Genomic DNA, 20,418 nt, shown 5'->3' with positions numbered 1-20,418 from the left:
ACCGTTCCTCCCGGTGCTGTGCACCAGGCACCGAGTGGGAGGGAGAGAGCAAGCACACCGCCGGACTGGGCCTCGGCCAGAGGTCGTGGCTGGGGACCAGCAAGGACGGACTTTCAGTCAGCGTCTGCGTTCCGCCCTGCAAAACAAGGACTGACCCCTCACCCCTGGGACCCACCGCTTTAGTGAGTACCCGCTGACTCCCCTTAACATTCAGCATCTGCCTTTCGGGGCCTGAGGGATGCTTTCCAGATGTTCAGAGAGCTGGTATATAAATAACTCCTGCGCTCCCAGGTGAGAATTTGCCGATGGTATTCTAAGTCGTCCCTCAGGGTCTCCCGGGGGCGGAGCCCAGCGTGCGCCTCCAGCACCCTCTGCTCCCAGCCTCCCCTCACCAGCGTCACTCCCCTCGCCCCAGCCCACGCTTCCTGGGACCCCCTCCCCCAGAAACCCTCGTCTCAGCCCCAGCGTCCTTCTGGGAAAGCCCAAAGGAGAGGCGATGCAAAGTGACCATGAGGTTCAGGGTGGAAGGCTGGTGGGGGGCGCTGGCAGGCAGGAGGGTGCGTGGATCTCGGGAGGAAAGGGGGGCCTTGCAGAAATGAGAGCTGGGAGAGGTCCAGGTGGGAGGCACCTGGTAGGGGGGTCACCTGAGGGGGCCAGCAGGAGAGGAGCTGGGAGAGGCAGGGAAGGGTTGGCTGATGTCACACAGAAAAGACCCTAAACTGCTTGTTCCCAGCGGGCATGAGCTGGGTCTCTCAAAGCCCCTGGTCCCTCGCTCTGTGCAGCCCTGTCCTCCTGGGGGAAGGGCGGGTCTGTTGTTGTCCCCAAGCCCCAGGGCACATAGGAAGGTGGCCTCCTTCACCTAGATTGCCCTTGTTTCTCGCCCTCTGCCGGAGCTCCCACAGTTGCTCCCACAGTTGCTATCGCCTTGGGCCCACAGCTTTACTGGGGTCAGAGCTCAAGTTCTATCTGCAAACCGCCTTTCATCCACACCTGCCAAAGACCAAAAGATGCCCCTCAGGGCCCTGCTTGGCTCCACCCCCTGCTTGGCCCCACCCCCTGTCTAAGGTGGGCGTTGGGGTGGGGAAGAAGCTGATGGCTCCACCCTCTCATGCTTCTCACAACCAACCCAAGAGGCAGGAATGACGCCCCGTTCCCAGACACAGAAAAGAGCTCCCTGGCAGCAGGTACCCTGGTTTCTCAGGCCTCACATTTCCAGACGGCTTCCCACTGGGCCTGCAGGGCTGTGTCCACACGCAGCGCCCTGACGGGGGCGGGGGAGGGAGGATAAGTTCCTCCAGCTGTCAGCACCCCCGTCAGCGTCTCTCCAAACAGATCCGCTCACCGTCAGCTCTCGAGAAGGAAGGTGGTGTTGCACTGTGTGTTGAAAGGGTTCATTTCTTTCAGGAGAAAAGGTGAAACGTGTAATTTTGTAACTATTTCTGCATGTTGTCACAGATCAAGAATCGTGGGACCTATAAAAAATGCAGGTGTAAAAATGCTGTCTTGTGTATGTGAAAGTCGCCAAGAAAGTAGACTGTCTCGGTTCTCAAGGAAAGAAACCCATCACTCGATGAGGCGACGGTGCTCGCCAAATGGACCGTCACAGGTGCGCCGGTATCAATCGCGATGAGGGCCAGCTTAAACAGACATTCCGCCACACGGCAGCTGCATCTCCATGAAACTGGGGCGGCGGGCGAGGTGCAGGGAGATCCTCACAAGACAGAACAAAGCAAAAACGGCACAAGCCGCTCATCGCTGCCTGACTGCAGATCCAACTTGGTCCACGGGCTGCAGGCTGCTGACCACCCACTATCACAGATGATTGATTACCAGGGGGGAAAGTGGAGGTGGCCCTGGACTCTCTCAGACCACTTCCTCTTGACTGTCCTTCTATCTGGGTTGGGGACCTCCATAGCAGACTCCGAAACAAAGATTCGGGGGCAGGTCATTGATGTGGGGGTGTTCCCAGGACCCCCAGGCTGGGAGGGAGGGAGTGGAAGGGAAGGTGGGGGAAGGGTTTGCTGTGGAAGAGGTCCCAGGCCGCCTGCCTGGCAGGCTGCCCCCCAGAGCCAGAGAAAGCCTCCAGCCGAGGGTGCCGGGGCCCGGAGCCGGCCCTGGCTGCTCCTTCAGGAGGACGTTCTTCCCCCTTCAGAGCGATTCCCTGTTTCTGCCCTGAAAGTGCTGATCTCAGTAAGTCGGCTCACGTAAGGAAGCCACACGCTCCCCACTTCCCCCTCATCCACGTGAAAAATGGAAACACATTTTAAAGCACATTTCTGACAAGCCCAAGGAAGTGAACCCCTAGAGGAGAAGACTGATAAAAGCAGGGTTTTCCTGCCTCTTTGATTCACGAGAGTCTTTCCAAAAGCTCGGGAGCTGCACCGCGGTAACAGAACTTTCCACCCTGAGTTGGGCAGCGAGGGGGCGGAAGGCGAGCTGAGGCAGCAGGTCCTACAGAACAGAAACCGAAAGAGCCGCGGCTGCGGGCTCCGCATTGCGTGGGGAGGGGCAGCAGAGCCCCTTGGCTGTCACTCGCCGTCGTGAGCCCCAGTGTCGTACTCAGGAGGGTGCCCTGCGGCACCGCTGTCCTGTGCCCTCTGACCACAGCCTGAGAGCAGTGTTGAGAGAGGGCAGAGTGGCCGTCACTGTGTCCCCAAACCTCCTTACCTGGGAAGGAGGGGAGATCTCCCTAATTGCCTCGTCTGTGCACAGGAGGGGAGGGGACAGAGATGGTAGGACATGTCCCTGGGTGACCAGGTGTGTGCATCAGAGAAAGATTTGCCTGGTAAGCAGGGTGGGCATTGGCACACCAGGGGTGGGGCAGCGGGGCATCTGCCCTGCGGGTGGGCAAAGTGGGCAGGTGGCCCGCAGAGAGTTTCAGACCAGCCGAAAGCCAGTCTGTCTCAATGATCAGAGTGGACCAGCGACCCTGCACGAGGCCAGCGGTAAGCTCCGCCCTGAAAATATCTGTGCTTGGGCTACGTTCTAAACTATTGCAGGGGTCCCGGCAGGATTTTAATACCAGAAATGCGAGCCTCATGTTAGCCCTTTTCTATGACGTGGACGTCGGTAAATCGTGTTAGGTAAATTTGGCTCCGCAGCCTGCCCCCAACACAAACTGGCTCAGCTGCGCACCACACTCCTTTGAGTGAGTTTCCATGGCAATGAGACTAGGGTGCTTGTCTTGGCATTTCCGCTCTAGGGTCTGGCCAAGGCAATTAGACAAGAAAAAATAAATAAAAGGCATCCAAACTGGAGGGAAAAAAAGAAAAAAAGCTACTTCTATTTGCAGATGATATAATTTTGTACAGAGCAAGCACCAAGGAATCTACTAAAGAATTATTAAAACGAATAAATTCAGCAAGGTTGAGAGATACAAGAGCAATATATACAAACCAACTGTATTTCTATACACTGGTGATAAACACCCTGAACACAAAATCAAGATGACAGTTCATTTACAATAGCATCAATGGGAATAAAATACTTAGAAATATGTCTAATGAAAGAAGTGAGGGCTTATACAATGAAAACTATCAAACACCACTGAAAGAAATTTTAAAAGATCTAAATAACTTGGAAGGCATCCATGTTCATACACCTTAAATTGAGCTATAGATTCGACACAACCGCTAGCAAATCTTCCCAGGCTATTTGGCAGAAGTGGACAAGCTGGCCCTTAAGTTTCACGCAGCAACTCGACAGGCCCAGAGTGGCCAAGACAGTCTTGAAAATGAAGGACACCACGGAATAATTGGTTCCTCCTGATTAAAAACTTCCCACAAAGGTGCTGTTATCAAGGTGGCGTGGCAGTAGTGTAAGAATAGAAAAAGAGGCAATTGAAATAAAGCAATAAAGCAGAGAGCCCTTATTTACAGTCGATCGGTCTGTGACAAAGCCACCTTGACAACGCAGTGAGGAAAGAAGTGTCCCTTCAGTCGTGGTTCCAGGACAAACAGACATCCACCGAAAACCGGATTTGGGCCTGGACTTCATACTGCAAACAAACATTCCATCAAAATGGGTCATGGGCCTAAATATACGGGTTAAAATTATAACACTCTTAGAGGAAGACATGGAAGTCTAATTTGTGACCTTGCGTTAGTCAACGATTTCTTAAGATAATTCAGCAAATGAACAAGTATCGAAAGAAAAAATATATCAAAATAAAAATTAAAAGTAGAAATCAAAATTTTTTAAAATCAAACTTGTCAAAATAAAAAGTTTTGTGCTGCAAAACATACCATTAGGAAAGTGAAGACACAACCCATGGAATGAGAGAAAATATTTACAAACCATAAATCTGACAAGGACCTTGTATCCAGAATATATGAAGAACTCTTACAATTCAATGAAAAAGACACCCCCCCGTTTTTAAGTGGGGAAAAGATTTTTACAGACATTTCTCTAAAGAAGACATACAAATGGTCAGTGAGCCCATAAAAAGATGCTTTACATCATTAACAAATCAAAACCACAGTGAGATACCATTCGACACCCATCAAAACGCCTCTCATCAAAAAGACAAGTACAAGTGTTGGCAAAGAAATGGAAAAACGGAACCGTCACGCACTGGTGGTGGAAACCTAAAATGGTGCAGCTACAAGTGCAAACAACTGATAAAAAGACAAACGAAATGGTGTGCATTTACAGAAAGGAGTAATATTCGGCAATAAAAAGAATACTGCCTTGGCCAGTGTGGCTCCGCGAATTGAGGTCGTCTGTTCGATTCCCAGTCAGAGCACATGCCTGGGTGTGGGCCGGGTCTTCAGTTGGGGGTCCGAGAAAGGCAAGTGTTATCTCCCAAGCACTGCTGTTCCTCTCCCTCTCTCTCTCCCTCCTTTCCCCTCTCTCTAAAAGTAAATAAATAAATAATTTTTAGAAAGAATGCTGATACATGCTACATACGATGTAGATGAACCTTAAAAACATTTTGCTAAGCAAGATACAAAGTCACTGTGTGTGATTCCATTTACAGGAAATGTTTAGGATAAACAGATCCACAGAGACAAAGAGTAGACTAGTGGGGGGGGGGTGCGGCGAGGGGGGGCAGGGGGGCTGGTGGGCAGGGATCGGCCAGTGACTGCCAAGGGGCACAAGGTTCGTTTTGGGGGGGATGAGGTGTTTTGGGATGAGGCTGTGGTGTGACCACACAGCTCAGCAGACACGCTAAAACTGAAGTGTGCACTTGCAGTAGCTGAACTTCATGCTATGTAACTTGCAGCTCAATAAAGCTATTCAAAAATAAAACGTTCCTAAAAGCTCAGAATCGCGGGAGGTCCTTTCAGGCTGGTCCGCGTCTGCAGGGCCCAGGACTGACACCTAACAAATCCTGTCTGCAAACAGCGGTTCCCACATAAATGGCACAGCAGAGCGGCGATGACGCGCCACACTGAACTTGAAGTAGCTCCTTACTGCCATCTTTGCAGCCATTTGGGAGTTTTATTTATGTCTGAATTCTAAGACAGGGCAACAGAAGGTGAACTGTAAGCCAAAGTATTTTTGTTTGGTGAGTACATACTCGAGACCCCTTGCTGACTTGAAATGTCTTCAACATTGAGATTCATTCTTCTTATAACTGATCACTGTTTTTAAACCCAAAAAACAAACAACTTGTTACTGATGCTTATGGGATTCTTACTGAAAAGAACTTGGAATGGAGCAGTGATGGTTTCGGTGATCGGCTCCAGCTGTTGGAGAGGCTGGCGCCAACACAGGAGGACTAGCAGCGAACTTTCGGGGTGCTGACGGGCCCAGAGCAGCAGCCGCCAGCCCAGGGGACCTCAGTAGTTAATAAAAAATGGATAGGTTTTTATGTCTCAAGTCAAGCGGTTTCTCACGACAGGGGCTGGCCCGCATCATAATTTAATCTCAGCAGCCCCGGAGCTGGAAGCAAAAGTGGGTCCACGGACCCTGTCACCAGCACAGGTTGTACGTGTGTGTGTGAGTGTGTGTGTCCGGCCGTGTGGTCGCTTCCTTTCCGTGTGGCTTTGCTCCTTGCGTGCCTGCTGTCCGAAGTGTTCCCGGGGTGCCGCAGACAGCGGGTCAGGCGCAGCCCTCCCACCCCGACAGGAACGGCCAGACCCACTCACGGTGCTTCATTGGCCTCGATACTGTGGGCTGGAAGCTACTGAACCTTATGGGTCGTTCTCAGCATTTGCCTCCTTCGGGCACAATCTAATTGGACCAGTTCTCACTCTGACTTCCACTCATCCTGTTCTCCTCTCCACGCTCACCGTGTGCCTTCCCCCATCCCTCCCCTTCGCTCCCTCGGCTCATCGGTTCTTGCTCCCTCAGCATGTGCGGGGTCTCCACGTCCTTACACACTGAACGCAGCCATGCTAATATGAGCACTTCACACGGACGTGGTCCTTTGATTAAGAAACTCAAAGGTCAGAATCACAAATTCTGCCAAACCCTCTACGCATGGTCAAGTTCTAAGCAGATAACAGTGCCCCTATTTTATACCTATTTTATATTCAAAGGCTTAAGCCAACAGGATTAGCTAAGCGCATGCTTGAAGAGGCACGTTACTTCCCAATAGTCAGACACAACTGTCACGCCGTGGTGTCCACACTGGCAGTGACGGGTGCGTCCTGCACTGGCAGCGGGGGGCTGACCTCCCCACCGGCTGCCGTGGTCTCCGGAGCACTGTGCCCAGCTGGACCGTGGGAAGCAGACGGAAGTGCGTGGTGCGTGCACACACTCAGAGGGCCTCACAGAGCCCTGATTGCCCGACAGCAGTTTGGGGAGCGCTGGTGTGTAGACGACCTCGTTTAAAGTGGCTAATTCGATAAGCTGCAACATTTGTACTTTTAATGAGCCCTGACTTTGCTGCTCAGACATTGTGTGCTGAGAGTAGACATAACTCAGAGTCATTTGTGCGGCTCGGGCGTCTCCAGTTGCTTTCTCGAGAAGCAAAGGGAGGGGGGACAAGCCATCGGTGGGTGTAGGGGTTGGCAAATGGGGCTGAATGTGTTCCATTTTTAAGCAAGGGGCCAAAAGCAGACATCAGGCCACCCCGAAGTTCTGCGCAGAGAGGAAGGAACTCGGAGGTGATGGAGCACCTTTCAGGCCTCAGGTAACCCAGAGCTCTTTACAGCCTCATCAGTTCCGTGCTGGCAACACGGTTTCTGGAGACAAACAAAGCATCCATTATGTGCTCGCCCAACGACTGTGCAGACTGCCGGCCCTGCCTGCGACTGCTCATCACTTGTGGAGAGCCCCAAGCGCACGCACTGCCCTGTAGAAGGGATGTAACCGGCCTGTGACCCGGATGCCGAGGAACTGAGAGAATCTGGTGTCCAGGCCACCACCTCCCCTTGATCCCCAGCCCCCCTCCTGTCCTCGGTCCAGGGCAGCGGCGGTCCCAGCAGCAGCCCACCATCACTCCGCCTGGTCTGTGCAGGAACGCCTCCTGCTCAGTGCGGTCATGGGGTGAATTCCAGGATCTCTTCCCCACCCCGAGATATATAAATGGCCATCATCATATTTCACGGCTCAAGCCACTGAGAACTGTTGAATGCGTGTTACCAGCCTGCAGGTGGGACCATTTTCCTTCTGGAGCGAAGCCACGCTTTCTGCAAGAATTAAAAAAAAGAGCCCTGGCTGGTGTAGCTCAGTGGATTGAGCGCGGGCCTGCGAACCAGAGTATCGCGGTTCGATTCCCAGTCAGGGCACATGCCTGGGTTGCAAGCCGGTTCCCTGCAGGCCAGTTCCCAGCAGGGGACGCACAAAAAAAGGCAACCATACATTGATGTTTCTCTCCCTCTCCTTCCCCCTTCCCCTCTAAAGATAAATAAATAATAAAATATTAAAAAAAAAAGAATAATAAAGTCAAGGGTCATTTAAGGTGTTCAGCCCACGGGAAAGGCACTGGGCCTCCAGGCGGGTTGCTTTTTATTGGTGCGGGGAGATGCAGATCCGTCGACGCTGCTCTGGAACCATCCCCACGCAGAGACGTGGAGCCCAAACAACCTGGAATCAAGAGGAATGAGCTTGAAGGGGCAGGCACAGCAATAACGGCATGAAAGTATGAAGTTCGTAAAACTTAATTAAGGGCCTGGAAGGTTCTGGTTTGCTCTCGATGCTATTTGGGGGGGGGGGGTACTGATATATACAACGGCAGCGAGGTGTGGCATCTGGGGAAAAAGCAATATATTAATTCTCAGATCAATAGTTTGTGAAATGCCTTTCTGCTGTCCCCAGTGTGTGCCTGTTCCGCTGACGGGGAATGATTTTCCCGGAGTCGGAGGCAGCAGGCAGGATGAGATTGCTCTCGGGGGGAGCAGGGCGGAGGGAGGGGGGCAGAGGAGGGGCAGGCCCCCCATCCCGAGTCCCCTCTCTCATCCCGCCCCTCTCTCAGCGCTGCCCAGCACTGTATGGGAGCTCAGTGCTATGACCCGGTCTGGGTGAAACCGGCATCTGGCCTCCCCACTGTCTCTGGCCTTTCATTGGGGGCTCAGGCAGCTCTGTCTGCTGTCTGTAGCTGAAATTTTTTTGCGGGGAGGAGACAAATTGAGGTCGGGGAGTGTTGGTAAACATATCAGGGTTTCTTTGGAACACAACAGAAGGAAGGGGTGTGACAAGCAGCTGACAGTTTCTGGGATGGAACCGATTTTGTGAACCCCGTCCAGCTCTGCCGCCGGGACACGGAGCCTGGTGTCCACGTCCCTTCCGTTTCTGAGCTGCCAGTTCCCGGTGGACCTGTCCAGAGAGGAGGCTTGCTCTGCACGCCTACCCCAGGCAGCCTTCGGCCCAAGGGCAGCTCCCTTTCTGAGGCAGCTGCTGCTCCAGACTCCAGCTGGGTTCCGCCCTCCCTGCCTCTCTGCTCACCTGGCTCTCAAAGCAAGAGCTGCTCCCCAGCTCCCTCCGCTTCTCCTTGTCTCTGCTCAGACGGCAAGAAGGTGGGCAGACAGGTGTGCGTGGATGTGGGAGCCCCAGGGAGACACCGAGGGCACAGGGGCCCCTCCTGTGTCAGGCAAAGGGGACAGAGAGAGGATGCCGAGGGCCCCAGACTCGAGATCTGGGCTGTCCCTGCAGAAGCCACACCCTGCTGCGTGCCCGACAGAGAGGCCTGAACCCTGGGCTTTCCCAGGCTGGTCCCGAGTCCCCCGGGGACGTGGACTGAGAGAGCCTGTGATGGCACAGGGGATGGCCCCCCTGGGTGAGGCCAGGGCAGGCACCCACCCACACCGAGAGAGAGCTTGGTATCTCCCATGAACTCTAGCAGGGTGAGGGACAACCAGGGCAGAAAGACATTGTCCTGGACCCCTGGGGGTCAGAGGTCAGAGGCTTGGGGTTCCATGCACCCCTCTCCACCCTCTAGGTCCCACTCTTCTCCGCCCTCTCGGACCCATTGTTGTGATTCCTTCAGCAGCAAGGATCTTTGCCGGACACAGCCCAACTTTTCTCACCCGGTCGCTGGTCCTTTCCTTTGTCCCTTGCTTGCATTTTTCCAATTGCTCTTCGACCCCTTGTCTTCCTCTTCCTTAGATTTCTCTCCCACCTCGTCGTCCCCGTTGTATATTCTCCGGGAATTTCTTTCCTGGCAAGTGCTTGGGAAGTCGTTTTCCCCAAGTCCCAGCATGCCTAGGAATGCGTTCCTTCTGCTCTCACACTGGTGGTAATTTGGTTGAACTCAGAACCAGATGTTGAAAGTTCCCCAAGAACGTGGAGGTGTGGCTTCGCTCCATCCTTGCCAGGGGCCCTGCCAGCGCTGCCAGCGAGACCCCGGATCCCACACAATCCTCAGCAGGGCTCTCCCCGCTCTCACAGAGGTCAGGGTCTTCCTCCCCGAGCTGCCACGGGGACACCTCTGGGAGCAGATCCCTCGCTCTCCACCACTCGGTTGTCTTGGGTCCCCCCGTTACAGAGAACCACGTCACTCTCTGGCTGTGACAAACGCTGTTATGCGTTCACGATGAATTCCTGCTTTAGGCTCTCTCCTCCTGCCGGGATGACTTTTTAATGTACATTGATCTTTCTGAATCGATCACTTACGTCTCAACTTTTCTCTCCCATTTTCTGTCTCCTTGGGGGGTTTATTCCACTTTGGCCCTCCAGTCTAGGACACAGAGGGGGCAGGCCTCTTACTTTGGCCCTTCTTTGAATTTTATTTATTTATTCTATTATCTCGGGGGTCCATTTGGAATTTCCATCACCTGCTCCTTTTCTCGGGCTGCTGTTTCAGAGCAATCTGCTCTTCTGTGGGTGTGGACACTCGTCAGGGGAGTTTGGGGGTGTGTCCCGCCCCCTCCCCCCGTGGGAGAGAAAGGGGGCAGCATTCACACTCTTTCAAGGCACCGGATGCTCCCCATGTGCGTGAAGGTCCAAGTTCACTGGCTGGGCTCTCAGAGCAGACGTGGCATCCCAGCAGGCCACCCGGACCCCAGGACAGCGCCACCCAAACCCCGGCCTCCGGCCCGTGTCCTCCCAACGCCCGTCCTGCACGAGATGAGAAGTTGAGACCCAGCGCTGAGAAACCTGTGTACAGCCTTTTGACGTTGCCACAATAACCAGGCGTGATCAGCGGGCTAGAATCTTGAGTATCTTTTTGAAAAATTTAGTTTTCCAGTAATTCACTCTTATTATATGTCATAGAAGTACTGATATCACCAGTCCATAACAGATTGGGAACTTGGTGAAAGGCGGGTGTCCTTCTGTACAGCTGCTCCAGGGGCCAGGGCGAGGTCCTGCCAGGCGGGGTCTCCCTGGGTCTCTGTGGAGTGTCCGCCCGAGTGACGGCGGGTGTGGGCTGTGGCTCACGGAGCGTCACTCCGGCAGCAGCTACCCCGGGAGAGGTTCTACATTCCAACACCGCCATCGGCTTCTTTTTTTTTTTTTTTATTGATTATGCTGTTACAGTTGTTCTATTCCCCCTTTATTCCCCTCCACCCTACCCCCCATCCCCACCATCACCCCCCCTTTAGTTTATGACCATGTGTCTCAAGTCCTTTAGATTCTATATTTCCCATGCTATTCTTGCCCCCCCATCTATTTTCTATCTACTGTCTATGCTACTTATTTTCTGTACCTTCTTCCCCCTTCTCCTCCTCCCACTCCCCTGTTGCTAACCCTCCTTGAGATCTTCATTTCTATGTTTCCACTCCTGATCTAGCTGTCCTTTTAGTTTGCTTTTGTTTTAGGTGTGGTTGTTAATAACTCTGAGTTTGTTGTCCTTTCACTGTTCATGTTTCTTTAACTTCTTTTTCTTAGATAAGTCCCTTTAACATTTCATATAATAAGGGCTTGGTGATGATGAACTCCTTGAATTTGATCTTATCTGAGAAGCACCTTATCTGTCCTTCCATTTTAAATGAAAGTTTTGCTGGTAGAGCTTGGTTGTAGGTCTTTAGATTTCATGACTTGGAATACCTCTTTCCAGCCCCTTCTTGCCTGTAAGGTCTCTTTTGAGAAATCCGCTGACAGTCTGATGGGGACTCCTTTGTAGGTGACTGTCCCCTTAGCTCTTGCTGCTTCTAGGATTCTCTCCTTCATTTTAATCTTGGCTAATGTAATTACGATGTGCCTTGGTGTGTTCCTTCTTGGGTCCAACTTCTTTGGTACTCTCTGAGCTTCCTGGATTTCCTGGAAGTCTATTTCCTTTGCCAGATTGGGGAAATTCTCCTTTATTATTTGTTCAAATAAGTTTTCCACTGGTGGCTGTGCCTTTCCCCCTTCTGGTACCCCTATAATTCGGATGTTGGAGCGTTTAAAGATGTCCTGGAGGTTCCTAAGACTCTCCTCATTTCTTTGAATTCTTGCTTCTTGACTCTTTTCTGTTGGGCCATTATTTGCTTTCTTCTGGTCCACTCCATTGATTTGCGTCCCAGTTTCCTTTTCATTGCTATTGGTGTCCTGTGCAATTCCATTCATTTCAATTAGTTTCGCCTTCATATATTTGTCTAATTTGTCCGTATAATCAACCAGTTCTGTGAGGATCCTGATCACCAATGTTTTAAACTGGGCATCTGTGAGTTTTGCTATTTCTTCATCGCTTAGATTTATTGGCTCTGGGGCTCTGAGATCCTCCTGTGCCATTCTTGGTCTGTTCGGGCCCTTTAAGTGTGAGAAGCGGCGCCTTGGATTCCCAGGTCGCTGGGTTGTGACGCTGTATGTGGGGGGCGTGGCCAGAGCGGGGAAATGGCGACCCCCTCTGCCGCTTCTCACAGCTGGGTGCGGAGGAGCAGTGCCTTAGGTGGTTCACCTGGGCCGGGCCGCTCAGAGTCGCTGGGTTATGACGCTGTATGTGGAGGTGGGGTCAGAGCAGGGAAATGGCGGCGCCCTCCACTGCCGCTTGCCGTGGGGACCTGCCGGCCAGGTCCAACCGCCCACTCCCTCGCCTGTCCACCCGAGCACAAATGCGGGACCTCAGTCAACACGCAGCCCCGGGCCCGGCTCTCTCCCCCGAGGTCGCTCGCCTGGTTGCTCGCTGGTCGCTCACTAGGTCTGACCCTGCGCCTGGATTCTGCCAGCCTGAGTGTGTCTGGCCGAGTCCTCCTGTGCAACCCTGCTCCGCCAGCCGCTGGTTTCGCCCCTTACCGGTCAGGCTGAAGAATTTGTTGTTAACGGACTTCCGAAAAGTTCAATTTTCCGTGTTCTGGCTGTGTTTTCTGTTGCTAATATTTAATTTTCTCTAATCTTGGTTGTGTGAGAAGACACGGCACATCCACCTGTGCCTCCATCTTGGCGGAAGTCGTCCATTGGCTTCTTTTTAACGCGAATCACTTTCACACCGTCCGTCAGAAAACGGAAAGTTGTACGAATCTACCCATCCCACGTCTGAGACTGTCTGGGCTCAAATTGTTCCCAACAACGTACCTAAGTCTTCCGGTAACGCAGTCAAGAATCTGTGTTTAGCTCTCAATTAACTACAATTAGATGAAATTTGAAATTTGGTTCCCTGTCAGCCCAGGCGCACGTCACCTGCAAGCGCCTTCGCCACCAGACCACACCGTCCCGTGAGATCACACCGTTCCACGTTTTCACGGGGCTTCACGAGGACACGTGACTGAGGAACAAGTGAGGACATTTGTGGAGCCGCAGCTGTAGCGGAACATCCACCGTCATTGGTGGGATGGACAGGTGTTCGCGCTCCATCCCTCGTCCAGGTGTTTGAAAATCCTAATTATAAGCTGTTCAGGGAGGAAGAGGCCTGTGTCCAGTGAACTACACCTGCGTGTAACCCCGTCGCCAAATCTCCAGAGCGGATTCGCACGGCAGCAGCCAGACCCCGAGGAGAACCCACATGTGGCCCCGTGGAATCAGGGCTCAGATTCTGTAGGCGACGGGTCAAGCCGAACTGCTCTGCGTTACCACAGAGGTCAGCGGTGGCCGTCCTGGGGGGGCGGGGACAGAAGGGCACAGGAGCGAATTGTGGGGAACGAAGATGTTTTTTGATACAAGTGTGGTTTCACAAGGGTGTGGTTTGCTTCTCGAGAATTGCTGGACTTTTTAACAAAGTGTGTGTGTTTCACGGGAGGACACTCCTACCCTCCCGCTGCACGAAGGAGGCCAGCGTTTCCCTTCTGAAGCCTCAAGAGCACGGGGCCCCAGGCGGCCTGGGGATGAGCATCCACAGGCCGCGGTGTTGACCTCGGACCTTTCTCTGCCTGTGGTTCTTGGTTCTGGTGTGGAACAGTCTGGGCAGAAAGTGAACGCGGGGTCCCCCTGCCCACCGACCCAAGTGCGTCCGCACAACTGCCCCCCACCAGACCGGTGGAGGTCTCAGAGCCGCCCGGGCTGGGCCCCGGGTGCTACCGGTCATTGATCTTCCTACTTAGCTCTTCAGTTGATAGAATGGCTTTTCTCAAGGACTTAAACCTGGAGTCAGGAGGGTATGTTCTCTGGTTGATGGAGTGGGGAGGCGGGGGAGAAGGGAGAGGTAAACTGAGGCAGAGTAGACCTGGAGGTAGTCAACAGTGGGGCCCAAGATTCTCTGGAGCCAGTTCATCCAGATTTTTACGTTGATCCATGGTGTCCGTGACTCCATGGTGACAGCGACTCACCCAGGGTCCCTGCTGTGGCTGCTGGGAGTAGAGGACACAAAAATCACAGCTTCTCCCACAGGCCCAGGGTCCTGGCAGCACTGGCCAGACTGGGTGTGCTGGAGCCCCAGGCTGCGGGTGAGAAGGGACCACAGCCGGGCAGCAGGAGGTTTCCAGGAAGGGCCCTTGGAGGCCTGCTGACCCCAGGCCAGCCCCAGGAAGCTTCCAGAACAAAGGCTTAGGCAGGGAAGAGGCCTGAGCTGTCCAAGGCTGCAGGATTCATTGCTCCCCACAATTCTGTGGGACCCCCCCATAAGGGGCATCCCCTCCCAAGGCCACATCTGAGCTCTGGCAGGTTTTCAGGGCCCGGTGGGGGCTGATGGCCCCAGGCAGGAGTCCCCACCGGAGGCAGTGCCCTACCTGAGCCTCCCCCACCTCCCACTGGGTCCACCAATCTCGGCCCCACCTCCGAAATCCCACCCCAGGGCCCACCCCCACCACACCCACCTCCTTACCGCCCTCCTCCCAGGCCTGGGACCCAAACTGCTCCCTCCCCCTCTCCCTTATCTCTTTTTCTAACCTTTTGCATTTTTTTAGTCTCATTTCCTGTCGGGTTTTGCATTTCCCTCCCCCACCCCTCCCAGTCTGTGACACACTTTCTCTCCTTTTCTCTCTCTCCTGCCTCTACCGCTCTCCTGTCTGACTCCTGCCTGGGCAGTGAGTGCACTGCCCGCTCCCGGCCCTGCAGCCCCCCGAGGGCAGGCAGGACTGAGGGCCGGGCTCCCAGGAGAAAGCCGGTGGCCTGCACGGAGGAGGCGCCCAGCGGTTGGCAGAGCATGAGCGCCCCAGGTAGGCGGTGGCTGTGTGGGGGTGGGGGGACGGGGTGGGAGTTGGGGGAGGTGCTGGGGGAAAGCGTGGTGGTGGCTGGGGAAGTGACTGGTGGAGGGAGAGGCGACTCGAGGTTACAGGGTTCCCAGCGGGGGATGCCTGGGGGGCGATAGGTCTGTGAGGGGCAGTGGAGGGTTACGTCTGGGAGTGGCCAGCTGGGCTTGCCCGGTGCTGGGCCCCCAGACCTCTCCCCCATCTCTTTCCCCCTCTCTCCACTGTCTGTCCCCTTCGAAACATTCTCTCTCACACACTTCCACCTCCTATGTCTCTCCTCCGGGTTCCTCTCAGACCACCTCCCAGCATCTCCATCTGGCAAAGTCCCCAGCCCCTTGGAGACGAAAGGGATGAGCGAGGGCCCAGCCATGGAGTCTGGGCATGGCTCCCTCCTGGGCACCTGCCCCAGAGGGAGGAAAAGAATCTTTTCTGACACCTGAGAGGACAGGAAGTTTCCAGACCACAGCCAGGCCTGACTCAGAGGCTCCTGAGGGCTGGGGCCCTGGTGGGGAGGGAGGAAAGGACAGCCCCTCTCACGGTAGTGGATGGAGGCCCAGGCAGGGCCCACGGCCACCCCACCGTAGCCAGACTGAGGGTGAGGTCACCTCCCTGGGACACTGCCCAGGCTGGAGGGCCTGAGGTCACCTCCCCGGGACACTGCCCAGGCTGTGGGCTGTGGGCTGTGTGCAGGGAGGGGGATGAGACCCTCCCAGGGCTGCAGCTGTGCTGAAGGGGCAGCCTGCCCGGTGGGAACGGGTTTGTTGGGGCTGCAGCGTCTGTCCAGGCTCCTGGGTGTCAGCGGGGGGCCACCAGTGCACGCTCAGTCTCGGACCAGACAGACCTGTGCACTTGGCCTTCTCATAAAGCCTCAGGTCTGTTGTTGATAAAACCTCTCCCAACCTGCAAAGGCCACCAACCTGGCAGGGAGGAGGGGGTCCCCGGTGCCCCTGTGTGCACAGCACCCACCGGGGTTCGGGCAGGCACGGGACCCGCACTTTCTGAATCTCCACTTCTGTCGACCCAGTGGCAGCTGCAGAGTGATGGCTGCGTGTGGGCCCCGGGGTGACCCAAGGGCAGGGGCCGCCTGGCACCCCGCCTGCCACCCCAGCAAAGCGGTTTGGACCTACGTAGGTCTTATTAGCGCTGGTATCCAACCAAAGGCTGGGGGCCCGCCAATCCAAACAGCCCTGAGGCTGCACAGGATTGTCCTTCAGGTGATTTTTTAGATTGTGGTAAAACACACACAACCTAGAAGTCAGCATCTCCACCTGTGACCAGTGTCGAGTTCTGGGACATTAAGCACAATTGCATGATTGTGTGAGCACCAGCACCTTCCCACACTGAGACTCCGACCCTGCGAAGCACTCACTCCCTCAAGCCCCGCCCCCACCCTAGCCCCGCCCTCACAACTTCCTGTCTGTGCACCTGACCACTCTAGGTCCCTCCTTTTAGTGGGATCATACAGCGCGTGTCCTTCTGCATCTGGGCAATGTCACTGAGCATGATGACTTCGGGGTCCGTCACCATCATAGCAGGTGGCTGAGTGTCCTTCCTTTTCAAGGCTGAGTGATCGTCCACTGTCCAGGTGGACCCTACGCTCTGTCCATTCATCCTGTACGTGATCTTCTTAAATGACCTGCAAACCTAACTCTTCTTCTAAAGCTGGTGGCCCTTATTCCAGTCAGTCAGTGGGCTGACCCTCTAGGGGGCGCTGTGGGGGACTTGGAAGGCATGGGAGACCCAGACTTCTCTCAGCAGGTCCTGCCACGCAGACTATGCATGCGTGCGCTGGCCAGCAGTGGCTCAGACCCACAGTGGACGGAAGAGAATTTCGGGCAGAGAGGATGGTGCGGGAGGCCAGCTGAGAGACGCTGGGACCCTGAGGCCCCAGAGAGTTACAGGTGCTTCCAGGCTGGGATGGTGCCCTCAGGGCCACCTCCTGACTTCCTTCCCCGGTCTCCCAGGTGAAGCTTGTCCATCCCTGGAAACAAGACTTGCTTCGGGTTTGGTGGTGGGGTGGACGATGGCAGCTGAGGGCGCTTCTGTGACGATAGCTCCTTGTGCCACCTCGGGCATGACAGGCCAGGTGGAGTCCTGATGTTCAGATGACTGGGATGGAAGGAAGCGTCGAACGCTGAAGCCGGGAGCACCCTCACATCAGTTTAAAAATGGCCTCTGTTCCGTTCGGCCTGGCTCTGTGCTCAGCCTTGGCGCTGGTGCCCCTGGGAGTGGGGACAGGGTTAAGTCCCCGAGGGCCAGCGTTCCCTACGACCACCTGACACCACCTGGCTGCTGCTGTCTCACACAACCGGATTGGGGAGATTTCTGTTTAAAACAAGTCGGAGCAGGAGGAGGTCCGTGCGCCACCTCTTGGGTCTGAGGCCTTGGGGGAGAGTTGAGGGTGCATCCCACTGGGGCCGCAGGTGTGGGTTCGAGTTGCCATGGCTCACCTGCGCTCATCCTGTGACCTTGCACAGGCCTGCAGCCACTCTAGCTCTTAGAGAGGCGTTTCTCCCCAGTGCATGCAGGGTGCTAATGTTGATCATTTTCAGGCTTGTCAGTTACACAAAGCACAAAATGAGAGAACACGAGATGTGACATATCGTAGCCTTTGCTGTCATTCTCGAGGTCCCGCCGGGGGCTGGCAGGCGGCCTCCCCACACCAGCGCAGGGGCTTGGTTACCTAGCTTCCTGGTCTGGGATCCCAGCCCCCCAGCACGGAGGCAAAGGGAAGCCCGCCCGGTGGGTGCACGCGTTGTCCCATGGGTCTAGAACCCGTGGGAAGTGGTGTTCATACTGGAAAAGAAAGAAAAGGAGAAAGCAACTTCCGTGGGAGTCCCTTAAAACCACTTTTCTGCTAAAGAAAGCCTAAATAGGCACATTCCCGGATGCCACACGACTCGGGCAGGGCAAGCTGGTGGGGCGGCCCCAGCCTCCCCGAGCTGCTCCTGCTTCGGGTCAGTGGTTCTGATGGGACGGCGAGTTTCAGGGGGTAGTGGCTTAGGTTGTGATCTTCCCAGGCCTCGGAGGTTACAACGGTCACTGTCCGATTTGTGGAACAAGCGTCAGTGGCCGGATGGCTTGGGCTCTCTCTTCCCAGCTCTGGCCCTGGGGTCCGGCCCCCCACCCAGGCACGTCTCTTGTGTCTGCTCTGTGCTCCCCTACCCGGCTTGTAGTGTGGAAGCAGCTGCAGACGTGTGGACCGGCCAGACTGGGCCAGGGGTGGACAGTGAGCAGAACAGGAGGGGCCCTCGACCAAAGATGGCTGGCTCCAGAGTCAGGAATTCTACCCAAAGACAAAGGCTTTTTAAAGGGTATGAGCAAAGAGAACACAAACCCACCAACACACACGGCTCATTTACAGTCGAATAGGTGGGAAGTCATATAACATGGACTCGCCCTTTTCACCTGTCAGGATGACAAAGACCAAAAATGTTGGTAAAACCAACCAGTGGCAGGGAGAGGGGTGGCAGGGGCTCTCATGCATCGGGTGGACGGCGCGCCCGTGCCAGCGCGGCAGACGAACGAGCCCCGGAGCCCAGGGACCCTGCTCGGAGAAACCAGGCGCAGCTGGGCCTGCCCACCTCCTTGCACACCCCGACGGTAACTGTCCCAACACCCTTCACTGTCGGGGGAAGCCTGAAGCCCCACAGAGACCCCTGAAGGGCGCGGCCCTCACAGTGGAATCTGTGAGGCCATTAACAAGATGCAGGTGGGTCTGTCTAGGGTACATACAGAAGTTTCTAGAAGAAAACACCGGCATTTAGACAAGGAAACTGCTTCTGGTCGATGTCTGGGAAATGGGGCTCAGGGGCCCCGCCGTGCAAGGGGAAGAATTTCGGTATTTATGTTGTATCCTTCCCTCTGGTCTGTTTTTACTGTGAGCGCCTACCATCTTTAGGAGTAAGAAGCAAGCAGGAGAAGCCAGGTTGAGGAAAGAGGGGCCAGGGTAGGTGTCCCTGCAGGCTCCTGCGGCCGGCCCAGGTCTAGCTTCTCTGTTTCCTGCCGCGAGGACACATTTTCCCGTGTAGCGACTTCTGGCTCCAGCCAGGTCCCAGTAAGAGAAACCCCGCCCCCCCCCCCCCCGCCGTGCTCTCCCCTGAACAGCAAACCGGGTCGGTGAAGGGCTCTCAGCGCGGAGGCACAGCACACAGCTCGCTTCCCAAACCCGATGGGCTCCGTGGATGAGGCCCGCCACCCGCCTGCCCTCAAACCTCTCAGACGTGGAATCACGCACGGGCTTCTCTTGTCTCCGGGCTCCGGCTTCCTTTGTGTTCTGTGTGGTGGTCACTGGGGAGGGGTTTCCATCAAGGCAGGATCGCGTCGTGCAAATCTGCCTCGATTTATCATCCTTCCCGCGGCTGAAGAGCCCGTGCTGTTCGCGGTTTGGGGCTGTTCTGACAAAGCTGCTGTGACCGTGCCCGCAGAGGCCTTGGTGGCCAGGACCCATGCTTTTATTGATCAGAGGGCCACCAGGATCCCCGTGCCGGACACGGTTGTTTCAGTGGGCAAATGTTGGTACAAAGGGAAACCGCCTTTCACCAACATCGGTGCTGCGTTCCCTGCCTCTGACTAAGGTTTACGTGATTCATGGACGTTTTCTAAGAAGAAATGTCCTTTTTTAAAAAAGGGATTCAAGTACCGTTGGTTAGGGGGGAACATTCAGTTGAATAATAGTGATGCCTCGCACTTGTCTCCGAGCCTTCCGTCTTCAATGCCCAGACGCTTTTTGAAAACCAACTTGCTAACCTCCGTGCGGCCTGGAGAGCTGGGCCCAAGGTCGTCCTCCTTCCTCGCCAGTGAAAGATGGAGGGTGCAAAGGTCCTCCCTCCTCAGGGGCGTTCTCCATCTTCGAAAGGCACGCCCTCCCCCTCTTCCTCCACGCTCAGGGAGGCTCTTCCCCAGGGCCCTGGAGACCCGCGGCTGTTGAGCACGGGGAGGCTGAAGGGCGCAGAGGAGATGGGCTTCAGCAGGAGAGGCGGTTTTCTGTATCTGCCCCGAGTCGGAGGACCACTGCCAGCAGCAGAGACAGAGGGCGCTCCCAGCGAATAGAAATGTCGCTTTTCCTTCTCACGTCTGTGTAGCGACGAAGCTAAAGCTTTATCTCCAACCACAGTCACGCTCTGAGGTCCCAGGGTTAGGGCTCCACATTGAACTTGGGAGACACTGTCCAGCTGGTGACCGCATTCCGGCTGATCTTTGAAGGTGTCGTCTGCCCTCTCTGTCCCCCACACGATGGCCTCCACGGCCAAGCCCAGTGGTCCACTCGCAGTCCTAACAGGGCCTGACCTTGCAGCGACTCTGGTCACAGCCCCACCCTGATGCTGGGACCGGGGGTTCCATGGCTGGGGGGGGCTCATGCTTTTGTTTCGCCCCATGTCTGTGGACACTCCGTCCTGTTCTCTCATTTCCGATGCCCACATGTCCTTGACCTCTCAGGTCAAAGTGCCTCAGGCCTCTTCTTTCTTTGCTCTCCTTCCCAGGGGACACCGTCGGGTCTCACTGCTTTGAAAGTCATCCCCACGCTCATGACCGCCAAGCGTGTGCA

At 55.3% G+C, this 20,418-nt stretch overlaps 1 protein-coding gene across 3 annotated transcripts in view; it reads left to right on the top strand.

Moving 5' to 3' along the window:
- The first annotated feature begins 14,619 nt into the window (after positions 1-14,619).
- CARD11 (caspase recruitment domain family member 11) overlaps positions 14,620-20,418 on the top strand; it is a 74,025-nt gene continuing 68,226 nt past the window's right edge. For all 3 annotated transcript variants that reach the window (XM_037137925.2, XM_037137923.2, XM_037137926.2), the window contains exon 1: positions 14,620-14,837. The gene's annotated coding sequence lies outside the window, so the exon portion shown is untranslated. The remainder of the gene's footprint in view (positions 14,838-20,418) is intronic.

Source organism: Artibeus jamaicensis, unplaced genomic scaffold (assembly GCF_021234435.1).
Source record: "Artibeus jamaicensis isolate MK-2021 breed Jamaican fruit bat unplaced genomic scaffold, CSHL_Jam_final scaffold_3151, whole genome shotgun sequence".
In the NCBI taxonomy this organism is placed as follows: Eukaryota; Metazoa; Chordata; class Mammalia; order Chiroptera; family Phyllostomidae; genus Artibeus; species Artibeus jamaicensis.
The sequence above is the reverse complement of the archived record's forward strand: the minus strand, read 5'-3'. Positions and strand labels throughout refer to the sequence as shown.